At 46.2% G+C, this 11,366-nt stretch overlaps 1 long non-coding RNA gene across 1 annotated transcript; it reads left to right on the forward strand.

Annotated features, from left to right (window-relative positions):
- Positions 1-3,024: 3,024 nt before the first annotated feature.
- On the forward strand, positions 3,025-10,810 carry LOC125944508 (uncharacterized). The gene is made up of 3 exons (XR_007466246.1): positions 3,025-3,109; positions 5,621-5,687; positions 10,430-10,810. It is a non-coding gene; the product is annotated as an uncharacterized LOC125944508 (long non-coding RNA).
- Positions 10,811-11,366: the final 556 nt, after the last annotated feature.

Here is an 11,366-nt window from a genome sequence, read left to right on the forward strand (position 1 = left end):
TGTCTGAACGAGGTAGAAAGGATTATAATCGACTCAATAGGTTCCAGAAGGAATGAATAGGAATATTTACAACTTGCTGGAAGATCGCTACTTCCCCCATGATTTCGCCAGTTTTGTTAAGACCAATAGTGCCTGGTACTCACAAAAACGAGACGCGGTCTGTTATTCTGGTATCTGGCTTGTTTGCTTTTTATATTAGGCTATACACTGGTGGTGTTGTTTCTAGAAATAAAGACTACTTTCCCGACAATGCACCCACGTACTGTCTTGCTTACGACTGTCAATCAAAGACTAATTTTTCCTTTCGTTAATATCCGCACTTTATAGACATGCTAGCTTCAAAGAATGTGTTTCAGATTTCAAGGCGCATATGTTCTGTAATCTCACTTTTCCCATCTGCCGTGCCGTATTGTCCTGTCCGAGAATAACGAAACACCAATTTTCCAAGTTACCCCTTTAAAGATTATATGTTATTTCTGTTCAGGTAAATGGAAGTATAGGATGAAAGCATCGTATAATAGCTAAATGACGTGATGTAGCCCAAGTTCGTGTATTGGCGACCGGTCAAGCCAGCGATAAGAACTAAATTTTATTTTATTCGCTAGCGCGCGGCTCTAGGAATCATGACAAAGACAATGACGCCGCTAGAGAAACAATGCATATGCTTTGCAGAGCTTTGAAAGTGCAGAGGGGTTGTAGACAAAATACGGACACGCCAGGATCTTGGGTAACGTTACAAAACTCTTTAAAAAATTTGCACCCTTTGGGGCTTATCTTGTCCTGCAACAACATGGGTCAACTCTATTGCCTGCGTTTCTTTTAAAGGTGCGAACCCGGTAGTTCCATGTCGCGAAGGGCATGCGTGTTATCAGCGTGACATAGCATTCTTGACAGGAAAGTAGCCAGTGCAGATTTTTCAAGAAAGGACACGCAAGCGAGCCAGATGACATTATTTCTGTGGTACAAGATAGGCCCCAAGGGTGCAAACCTTTTTTGAGAGTGAAGGAGACGTTAAAACCCTTGTGAAACACCTCCTGATCTATTGACAACTTTATGTGGCACCCAATCACGACACGAAACACCTTACAAGGGAATATTTATGTCAACTGAATGGCTCTGCTACCCCAAAAAAGAATTCATTTTAAATGGTTCTGAAAATAAGGAACTAACGCTAGGAATTTTCTAGGACTACTCTAAAGAATTTGATAGGCTAAATCAACAGACTTTGCTTACTAAACTAGATCATTATGGGTTTCGGGGCATTTCTTTGAAGCTGTTACAATCTTATCTTAACCACAGAAAACAACTCGTTTCAATTTCATCAGAAGAGTCACGTCTCCGGGAAATTACACAGGGCGTTCCCCAGGGAAGTATACTAGGGCCAGTATTGTTTAATATATATGTTAACGACATTGTCAACATATCTAATGACACGAACTTCATAATTTATGCGGACGACACCAGCCTCTTTTTTCAGTCTCGTAATATCGGCGATCTCTCGTTGTTGGCAAATGTCATACTGAAAGAATTGGCCGAATGGGGCAAGGTCAACGCCCTCAAATTAAATTTAAAAAAAAGCTGTTATTTTTTCACCTCCACATAAGCATCTGAGTCAAGACATACTGTTGCAGGTTGGCTCTGAAGTAGTTGAACTTGTTCCTAACGTCAAAACCTTTGGTGTTATATTTAATCAAAAATTAATGTGGAATGAACATGTGGAACCTATTGCATCCCGTTTAGCCAAAGCTTGCGACGTGCTTTGTAGACTCCGTGAGATGATACCATATAAAGTTAAGCTGATCCTTTATAATGCCCTATTCTCATCTCATTTAATGTATTGCCACCTTGTGTGGGGTACCACGTCAAAGCAAAATATCACTAAATTATTACTGCTACAAAAAAAGGCTGTTCGTCATATCGCAAACGCACCATTTGACGCACATACATCTGAACTATTTTCGAAGTTTAATATCATTTGTCTACCAAGTTTATATGAAGTTAACCTTGCCCTTAAATACCAGAGGTATTTCAAGTATAACGATGAAGCGTTCTTCGGTTTGTGCAACCTAACAGAACCCACTACTTACCTCCTCTAATTAAGTGGTTTTACGTTTTAACAACATTGAAGAATACTAGTGTTTCTGTGCATATATATATACATCTGTACCTCAACAAGAATTACAAAAATGTTTTCCCTTTTTTTTCACCTTGTGTAATGTTTTCGCATATCGGATGTAACCTGCAAGACAATTATACACACCTTTATTTGCTGTCTGTGTTTTAGTATGTTAATAGAATGTATTATGACAAATTTTAACCCTTTAGCAATCGAACATAATTATGTATATCTGATAAGTACTGTATATTCATATTTGTCATTTGTACTGACTAAACACACTGCTTTGTAACACTGATTGTACATTTCACCTTACACATTTTCACTTATGCTCTGTCATTGATTGTATATTGAAAAAACTAAGGTGTACAAACTTTATTTTATTATGCGCCCGTAGTCATGAATATGGGCAAGAACCTTGTCAAGCTGCAAACAAGCAGCCTTTAGTTCTTGTCCCAGTGTTCATTTTTGTAAATGAATGAATGCGAAGTAAACATTGGTATATGTAACACTGAAAATCTACTCGCCATTCTAGAAACACTGCAGTATAATGAAGATAGAGCACGTGAACGAATGTTTCATTCAATAACTTTTTTTGAAAGACATCGCCTTCATTTCAGCCTCTTGCTCAGGTGTCAACGAATTATATTTCAGTGCGCATATGATAGGGCACCATATATTTATATTTGCTATACAATGGTGCTGACTAAACATCTACGGCTGAGTTTTGGTTAAACGTTAGTAACGCCAGAGACACGCTAATAAACTGTGTTTTGTCGAACAACACAAAAAAAGCAATGCGTGGGACCAGAGTGCCTTACATATGTGACCCTAGAGGTTTCAGGTATCTTAGCGAACGGTTTACGCAGTAGGTGCATAAATTTCCTTCGTTTGCTTTTCACAAAAACAGGCTCGAAAGACTTTTCCACGAGAGATGCAATTTCGCCGTGTCACCATCCTGATTGTAATTTTGGGATGCGCCCTATTCCGAAGGTGAGCAAACTATCCTCGGCCTGTATACGTTGCAGGTAGTTTTCGGGGTAATAAAGCGACGTTTTAAGGAGAAATCCTTAGATCTCTGTGTTTCAAGGTCGCGTTGTGAGGTACAGAAAAACGGAGCGCGCCAGGAATGGGAAACAGCAGCGCCCCGCGATTTTCATATTAATGTCTTAGCTAAATCAGTTGAATAACTAGTGACGTGGAGAAAGAATGACACACTGATGCTTCAATGGGAGCAGCACACTCACGCTTGCCCCGTGATCAAACTAGAACTGCGACATGATTAAGATCGGCCGCTACTTCCTCTGGCAGTTCATCCCGTGGACGGCCGCTTGATTTTTGTACCAATATTTATAACACCAGGCTTCTGACCGTGCGTTTATCTAAATACTTTGGATAGGCGCTCTCTGGACAAAAATGGTTTAACTATCCTCTAAAGATTACGATCAGTTCTTTACCCGGTGTGCCACACTTGGCTTTTTCTGCCGCCTGCAGCATTCGCCCGTCTGGATGAATTTTATGGGATAGATAAGGGATAGATTTTATGACCACACCTTTTGAAAGGATGTTCTGAATTCTCCTACCAATGTAGTCATGGCCTTTTACGACTTGTGCCTTTACTCTACGAAGTTAAGAACTATCATCATCATCATCACCAGCCTATATTTATATCCAGTACGGGCGGCTGTACCCTAGGGTACGGCCACGCTAGCGGCAAAAGACGTGCGCGTCATGCCGCGAGTATATAGGGACTTTAGCCGCGAGCGGCAAGTTACCGAGAGGCCAACGTGGCAAGCGCGTCTCGCCGCGCGGCGACGTGATAAGATCTCGCGCGCTCTGGGAACGCGCAATCACCGTGAGCTGAAAGGGCACGACCGGACAGCGTCCAGATATCCCTTCACGTAACCGCGAGAGACGATGATCGTCGATTGGAAAGCCGGCGCGGAGCGGCGGCGGTCCAGTTGCCATGGCTCCTAGACGTCAGCCTCGACGCTCTTGATTGGTCATTCATCTCGCGGCACGCGGCACTTGCCGCAAAAATGGGTCTTTCTGGCACGTACACACTAGCGGCAAAACGCGCGCGGCGCTCCGCCGGCGGCAAAACGCAGCAGCGGCAGGGCGGTCACACCAACCGGCGGCGTGCCGCTGCGGCAATCACGTGACAGACTAGACTCCTCTCCCCTTCTCGAACTATCCGGGAGCTGACGCGTGCATATGATAGTGCGAAACTAGAAACAAGCGATCGGGCGGGTCCGCATGGCACCAGTTTCCCGCGCGCACGTCACGGAAGCGGGCCGCTCTCATTGGTCTCCTTCATCCGTGGCACGCGGCAAACCGCAAAAAATCGGTCCAGGAGCGATCCATGCCGCGGCAAGAAAAACCCGTTTCGCGGCTGCTTTCGCGGCGCGCGTCTTGCCGCTAGTGTGTACGTGCCAGAAGGGAACGGCCATGCTAGTGGCAAGAACACGCGGCAAAAACGCGCGTCAGAAACGCGCGGCAACGAGTCATGCAGCGCGCGACAAACGCGGCAGGAATCGGGGGTCTTGCAGCGTGCCGCGCGAAATGGGTTCGAGACCCATTTCTGCGGTAAATGCCGCGTGCCGCGAGATGACGAACCAATCAAGAGCGACGAGGGTGACGTCACGGAGCCATCACAACCGGACCGCCGCAGGTCCGCGCCGGGTTTTCGATCGACGATCATCGTTATCTCGCATGAAGCAACGGGTGCTGGTGGTGTTGCTCGCGCGTTCGGAGAGCGCGGAGATCTTATCGCGCTGCCGCGCGGCGAGACGCCCGTGCCACGGTGGCCTCGCGGCAAGGCGCTGACGCGCGCCAACTTGCCGCTCGCGGCATGACGCACGCGTTTTTTGCCGCTAGCGTGGCCGCACCCGAACCCTTTCGCGCGGCACGCCGCAAAACCCTCGATTCCTGCCGCTCTGGCCGCGCGCGTCATGCCGCGAGCGGCAAGTTGCCGCGCGTCAGCGCCTTGCCGCGAGGCCACCGTGGCACGGGCGTCTCGCCGCGCGGCAGCGCGATAAGATTTCCCGCGCTCTCCGAACGCGCGAGCAACACCGAGAGCGCTCTATGTTTCATGCGAGAGACAACGATCGTCGATTGAAAACCCGGCGCGGACCGGCGGCGGTCCGGTTGCCATGGCTCCGTGACGTCAGCCTCGACGCTCTTGATTGGTTCTTCATGTCGCGGCACGCGGCATTGGCCGCAGAAATGGGTCTCTAACCCATTTCACGCGGCACCCCGCAAAATCCCCGATTCCTGCCGCTTTTGCCGCGCGCGGCATGACGCGTTGCCGCGCGTTTCTGACGCGTGTTTTTGCCGCGTGTTTTTGCCGCTAGCGTGGCCGCACCCTTACATGGAGGGATTTGTGGACGCTGTCAGATCATGCCCTTTCCGCTCACGGTGATTGCTCGTTCCGCGAGCTTTCTCCATCTCCCTTTGCTTATGTCTTATTGTCGTCCCTTTTCCCTCGTTTACTTGTCCCTATAGCGTGTCAGCCTGTGGAACACGGAAGGATCCAACTCCGCCTTTAAAATATTGTGGTAATAGCCGTGAGGTATGTCTTTATGAAGATTTTCTGTATTTTTTCTTTAGAAGGCAGTAAATCAGGGCGTCAACAGCTACAGACTATACTGTACGTGAGCTGGCAACAGCCTCTGAAGCGCTACACTCCGTGAATGTCTAATTATACATTTCATTTCTTTGAATTGAAATCAAATGAAATTAAATGCATATGACGCGAAGCTTGTTTCAGTCAGCGAGTTAGCAGCAGTAGCGGATAACACGAGCAAAGCCTCGTCACTTCTGCCTATTGGTGGTCCGTGTCATGAGGATGACGGCGATGTACTATGTTCGTTGAGAAGAATGTTAGTAGAGCTTGTCATCTTGTCGCAAATGGAATTACAGATCACATCTAATTATATGTGAGGCGTGTGCGACGGTGGCACATAGTGCACATTGGTACGTACTCAGTGGCCCATGTTCCAAGACAGCAGCCAGGAGAAACTTTTCTATTGGAGCAAACACCCACTGCTCCACGTTGTTTAGTCGGCTATGGCCGCAGCAGTCAGCACCCACAAAGTCGGGGAATGGGCGGAAATGTCTTCGCTTAAACACTTTTTAACGAATCCGAGAAAAGCATTTGATGTTGAACTAGTCTATTTCCGAAATACTTTCCAGCTAAAGTACTCCTTTGCATTCAGCAGAAGCGCAGTTTATTGGCAGTCAAAGATGACCTTTTATCCCCTTCGCGAGGCTCCCGCTCTTTCGTCGATGCCTTCCACGGCGAAGGCTACGGCGTAGCAGGTCGTGTCAACAACAGCTCCGCCTACCCAACGTCAGCGTGGCGCGCAGTTCAAATTGAATTTTGAATATTCACGTAGACGACACTATTTCTCGTTTTCGACTCTACGACGGGCAAAACGCCTAAAGGTTTTGTCCTCAGCGAGGCACAGTGAGCTCAGCAACCGGGCTTGTCATGGCAGCCTGCGACGGCCGCGTTATTTTCGGTACGTAGCAGAAGCAGCTACATGGAACTGTAGTGCGTTTGCGTTAACATTTGCTGTGTGCGCAACAGGGCTGGAGTGCACCCTCGCCCTCACGTACTCCAGTCTGAACATGCTACGTCATGTGGACCGGCTCTGGCCTGCACCAGCTTGATCGACGGATAGTAGACTCATCCAACTTGCGCATTCTGAAGCGCTGTCGATAGCACACTTCAAAGCGATGTCTGCTAAGGCGTCTAGCTAGAAGCGGCCAGGAGTGATCGCTTGCTCGCAAACATGCGCATGCTCTGACCTTAAGTTTCGCTTGGTTCGAGTCTAGTTGATTGTTGAGAACTAATAGAAATTAGCGAGACCAAACAGCTACGACACCGATAATCAGTGTGGCCAAAGCTTGATTTCTGCGTGGGCGGTTGCGGTGGAGCTTAGGCAGGCGATAGTCGGCTTCTTCGGGAAGCACGTAATTGCTATCGAAATTCTAAACGCAGGTAGTAGGAACAAGCGCAGTGATCGAAACACCGCTCTTGATTGATGTCAGCTATCAGCCAATAGCAGCCGCCTATGGCAATCTTTAATTCCAGGACATATGCAAGCCATCGGCATCTTCAAAACGGGTGTTGAGAAGGCCTCATTTGAAACAGTGTGTTTGAGAGGACAGGTGATTTCTGTCTCCGCTTGAGCGTTCCACGACCCGCGCATGACTGCAAAATTTGCTTACGATGTTTTCAGCAACCTATTCTACCCGTGGACTGTGCTTTTTCACGAAGCCTGAGAAATGGTTCAGGAACACCTTTAAGAGAAAACCTTAGGTCGCGGCCAACTCAGACTTGTCTTTTACAATGTGTATAACACAGAAATGCTTTTGTTAGTCAACTGCTGAACCAATCTGAACAATGTTGATCGCACTTTAACGACAGAGGAAAATTTGTGAAACTGTAAGAAAATAATTTTGATTTAGGACACAATAACTTTAGAAAAACATCAATCGGTATCTGTGAAAAAAATTGAAGCAGGAAAGTACCAGGTTTTTACAGGTTCTGTAACTGTCTGTTAGAACATAAAGCAGGCACATTTCATGTAAAAATGTGCTGCTTACGTCTATCTGTGACAATGCTTACCGATGTACTGCAAGAGTACTGGTCGCAAATGAGTGGTATATGTCGAAGCAATGTGTAACACTTAAATTTTGTCTGCCTTAGATATCTTAATAGGTGTAGATTATAGAATTGGGACACCGTTATCTTTTACAGAGTTGAAAACATGGCACGTGAGGTTTTCCAATTTTTCCAATTTCTTGAAGCTTCCAATAACTTTTGTTGGAAAATCGATGTCCTACAAAAAAACGCGTCCGTTCTATAGTTAAAACAATGTAATTTTTTCAGCAACCAACCTTATCAAATTCAGTGCAGTGGATGCCGGTCAACTGAACTTATCCGTTTTCTTTAGTTCTCCTGAAGTTTAAGAGAAAGCTTTACCTCGCACTGAACTCCTGTGCCGCTTACTCATATAGACGTAAAATGCAGAAATGCTTTTAGGTGTAAAAGGCTGCGCAAACTTGAATTAAATGTGTCGCACTTGAGAGAAAAAGGTAAATTGTGGCGAGTGTAGAACGCAGAATTTGGATTTAGGACCTTAGCTTTCTATTTCAATTCCCACAATGGGTAACTTGAAAAAAAGTAAAATAACAAAATTTACAAATCTGTAGCTCTGCACCAAAAATAGATATCGCAGTTCTCTAAACTGTATCCGCTTGATCATCTAAAGCGCGCAAATGTCATATATGAACTTACCGCTTAATAAGACCATTAGAATGTGTGAAGTGCTTTACGAAAGTTCTGCTAACAAATTTTTGGTATATTTCTGAGGGGTCGATAATATCAATTTTGTCCACTTCAGATATATTACTAGGCGAAGTTTACAAAATTTGGATTTTTTGCAGCTCAGTTAAAATGTTCTAAAGTTGATAGTATCGTTCTTTTTAAAATTTTCTAACTTCAACAATCTTTGTAGAAAAAATTGGAGGCCTAAATAAAAATATACTTCCTGCAGTCACTAGGTTATAACTTCCCTTTTCTAATGCAACAAATCTAATGAAGATGCCTAGAGGCCAAGAAAAACTACTTCACCGTTCCCAGGGGTGATACGCAGGATGCGCCGAGTTTCTAGTTCGCACGAGTTTTACCCGGGTTTGCTCGATCACAGTCAGTGAACGGAGATAGCGAGGAACGCGCAAAAACAACCCGCAAAAAGAAATGTCGAGATGAAGCCGCATGTGACAATATCAGCGCACCCTGCGCGGCGCGGTACTGCCAGTACTGCCGCGCTTCAAGCACAGAAGACACCACAACGAAACGCGCCAGTGCCGCGTAGTGTTATCAACGTATTATCGCAATTTAGCAATACCATCACTGTCCCGCTGTCTATCTGCACACTTGCCGTGAGCCGCTTGCCATGCCTTTCTCTGGCGCGTCAAGGGCGTGCCTCCTCTTTCAGACATTATCTTTCTATCCTCCGTCGAATGCGAACAGGGCACATGTGGTGCATTCTTGCACCTACACTTTCCCTTAATCGAATACATTAACATACAACCTATAAAATAAGAAGAAGAAGAACGTAAACTTTATTATCAAATCGATAAGATTTGAGTCCGGCGTATTTTTAGTGGGTCTGGGCACCCGCCGCGGACGCGGTTCCGAGACCTTGTCTCGAAGCGGCTTCCTGGGCTCGCTGGACGGCCCAGAGCTGTACTGTCAGGTTCGAGCTGAGCACAGCGGTCTTCCAACGCGAGCGGAGGCTGGCGGTGGAAGAGACGGAGGTGTCGGCACTGCCCGAATTGTTTGTTATGTCCTGACATTCCCATAACATGTGATTAAGTGTGGCAACCTCGCCACAGGATGTGCATCTGTTTGTAGTGTACATGTCTGGATACATGGCGTGCATGAGTCTTGGGTTTATGTAAGAATCAGTTTGTAATCGCCTGTAGTGTACTGCTTGCGCCCTGTCTAACCTAGCGTCAGGGAATGGGTATACGCGTCTCTGTAACTGGTTCTTTATTTTCTAAACTATCTATAACATTCTGATGACAAGAGGAGATCGAGTGAATTAATAAATTTTGCGCTTTTTTGCCGCGAGTGTCGACAGTGAGGCGAAAGTTTACAGCGGATACATTCAAGAGGCTCCCACGCGCGAGGGACTTCATACAGTGAGCAGTTGCCAGAGGCGCTGCAGTGCTATGTTCGATTAAGTCAGTCATGACAATGATCTGTCCATTCTCTATCTGTCAGAGGAATGGCAACGCAGCGCCATGGCGTGGCTGTTCACCGCAGGCGCTTCGCCGAGGCTATTAAGGCCGCCGCTTTACCTACTGAAACGAGTCTAACCATAGAGACGGGAGCAACGGCTGTCGCTGCAAAATGGCTGTACGGTATTCTAGGGTCCATAGTGATGCAGCTGTGAAAATGTACCAGTTCATCTGCATGCGCGAAGGCGCCGCGATGCGTTACGAAGAAGATGCGTTACGTGCTGCCCAGCGACACAATTCATTGCATGCCATCGCTTGACTTTATGTTTCTTTTAAATATTTGTGCAGCCTTGCTAAACTTCTTTTTTTTTGAACTATTTCAAGAACTATGAGTGTAGACGCTCCGGCATCTACTAGCTGTCGCAGCATGTAAGCTGTTGTCACCAAATGTTCGAACACGTCCGCTTACTTTGTGCAAATATGTTTCTCTCATGAGTTTGCATTCGTAATCCACTTGAAGAGACGGAATGACATTCTTTTCTTGTATTTTCGCAGGGATGTTCTCCAGTCACCAGGTGTACATGGCCATGCACTACATGCTACGGCTACAAAGGTTCTGGCTGCTATGGCGTGTGCGTGTTCAATGCGTCGAAATACCCAAGAGCACTGAAAAAGTTTATACAGTGATAGTGTCAAGCATGAAAAACAGAAAATGCTGCATGCTTATGGTCTACATTTGCTCCTTAACCAATTCCTTTTTTCAAAGCAGTGATGCATGCCAAAAGAAAGTAATAGTAAAAGCTGTATTTAATTTTTTTTTACACACCCACTGAAAGACAAACAACAGTCAACGATAGGCCACTTTATATTCTGCACACAATAACGACCACTAAGTGATATACGACTTTATATTGAATAAAAAATAATTTGCTGTAACGTCTGTGAACGATTGTGAATATTATATATGCGTGTCTTGGTGCTATCGCTTGAAAAAAACATTATCACAGAACTGATCGCACGATGATTACCGACGTCAATGCTATTAGCATTGAAGCAATGTAGCATGAGACCAGCATGCCACTGTCCAAAATGTGTCATGTATGAGGCACGTACGCCACCGTGACGGTGGCACTTCCCCCCGGACACTTATTTTGCTTTCCGTGGATGATTCCAGACGCGAGAGAGAAAAATAAGTGGGCGAGGAGGATGGCACAGGTCGCGCCGGGAGCCCCTTACGCACTATTGGTTATCACATTGGAGGTCACGTGCCGCCTGCCCGGGCCTTCCTGTTAGTGCCGGCAACCCCCAACTAAGCCTCGACGCGCGCACGTGGTTTTCGCCGACGACTTCATGCGCGCGCGCTGTTTTTTTTTTTTTTTTTTTGAGAGTGCGGATGCTGGATGCCCCGTTTCGACGCTACCTCTTTCATACGCGCTGCTAGTCGATCAATAATACTTGCAGAACAGAGAAGTGCCTTCCGCCGTTTCTATAT

This window comes from Dermacentor silvarum, chromosome 3 (genome assembly GCF_013339745.2).
Source record: "Dermacentor silvarum isolate Dsil-2018 chromosome 3, BIME_Dsil_1.4, whole genome shotgun sequence".
Taxonomy (NCBI): Eukaryota; Metazoa; Arthropoda; class Arachnida; order Ixodida; family Ixodidae; genus Dermacentor; species Dermacentor silvarum.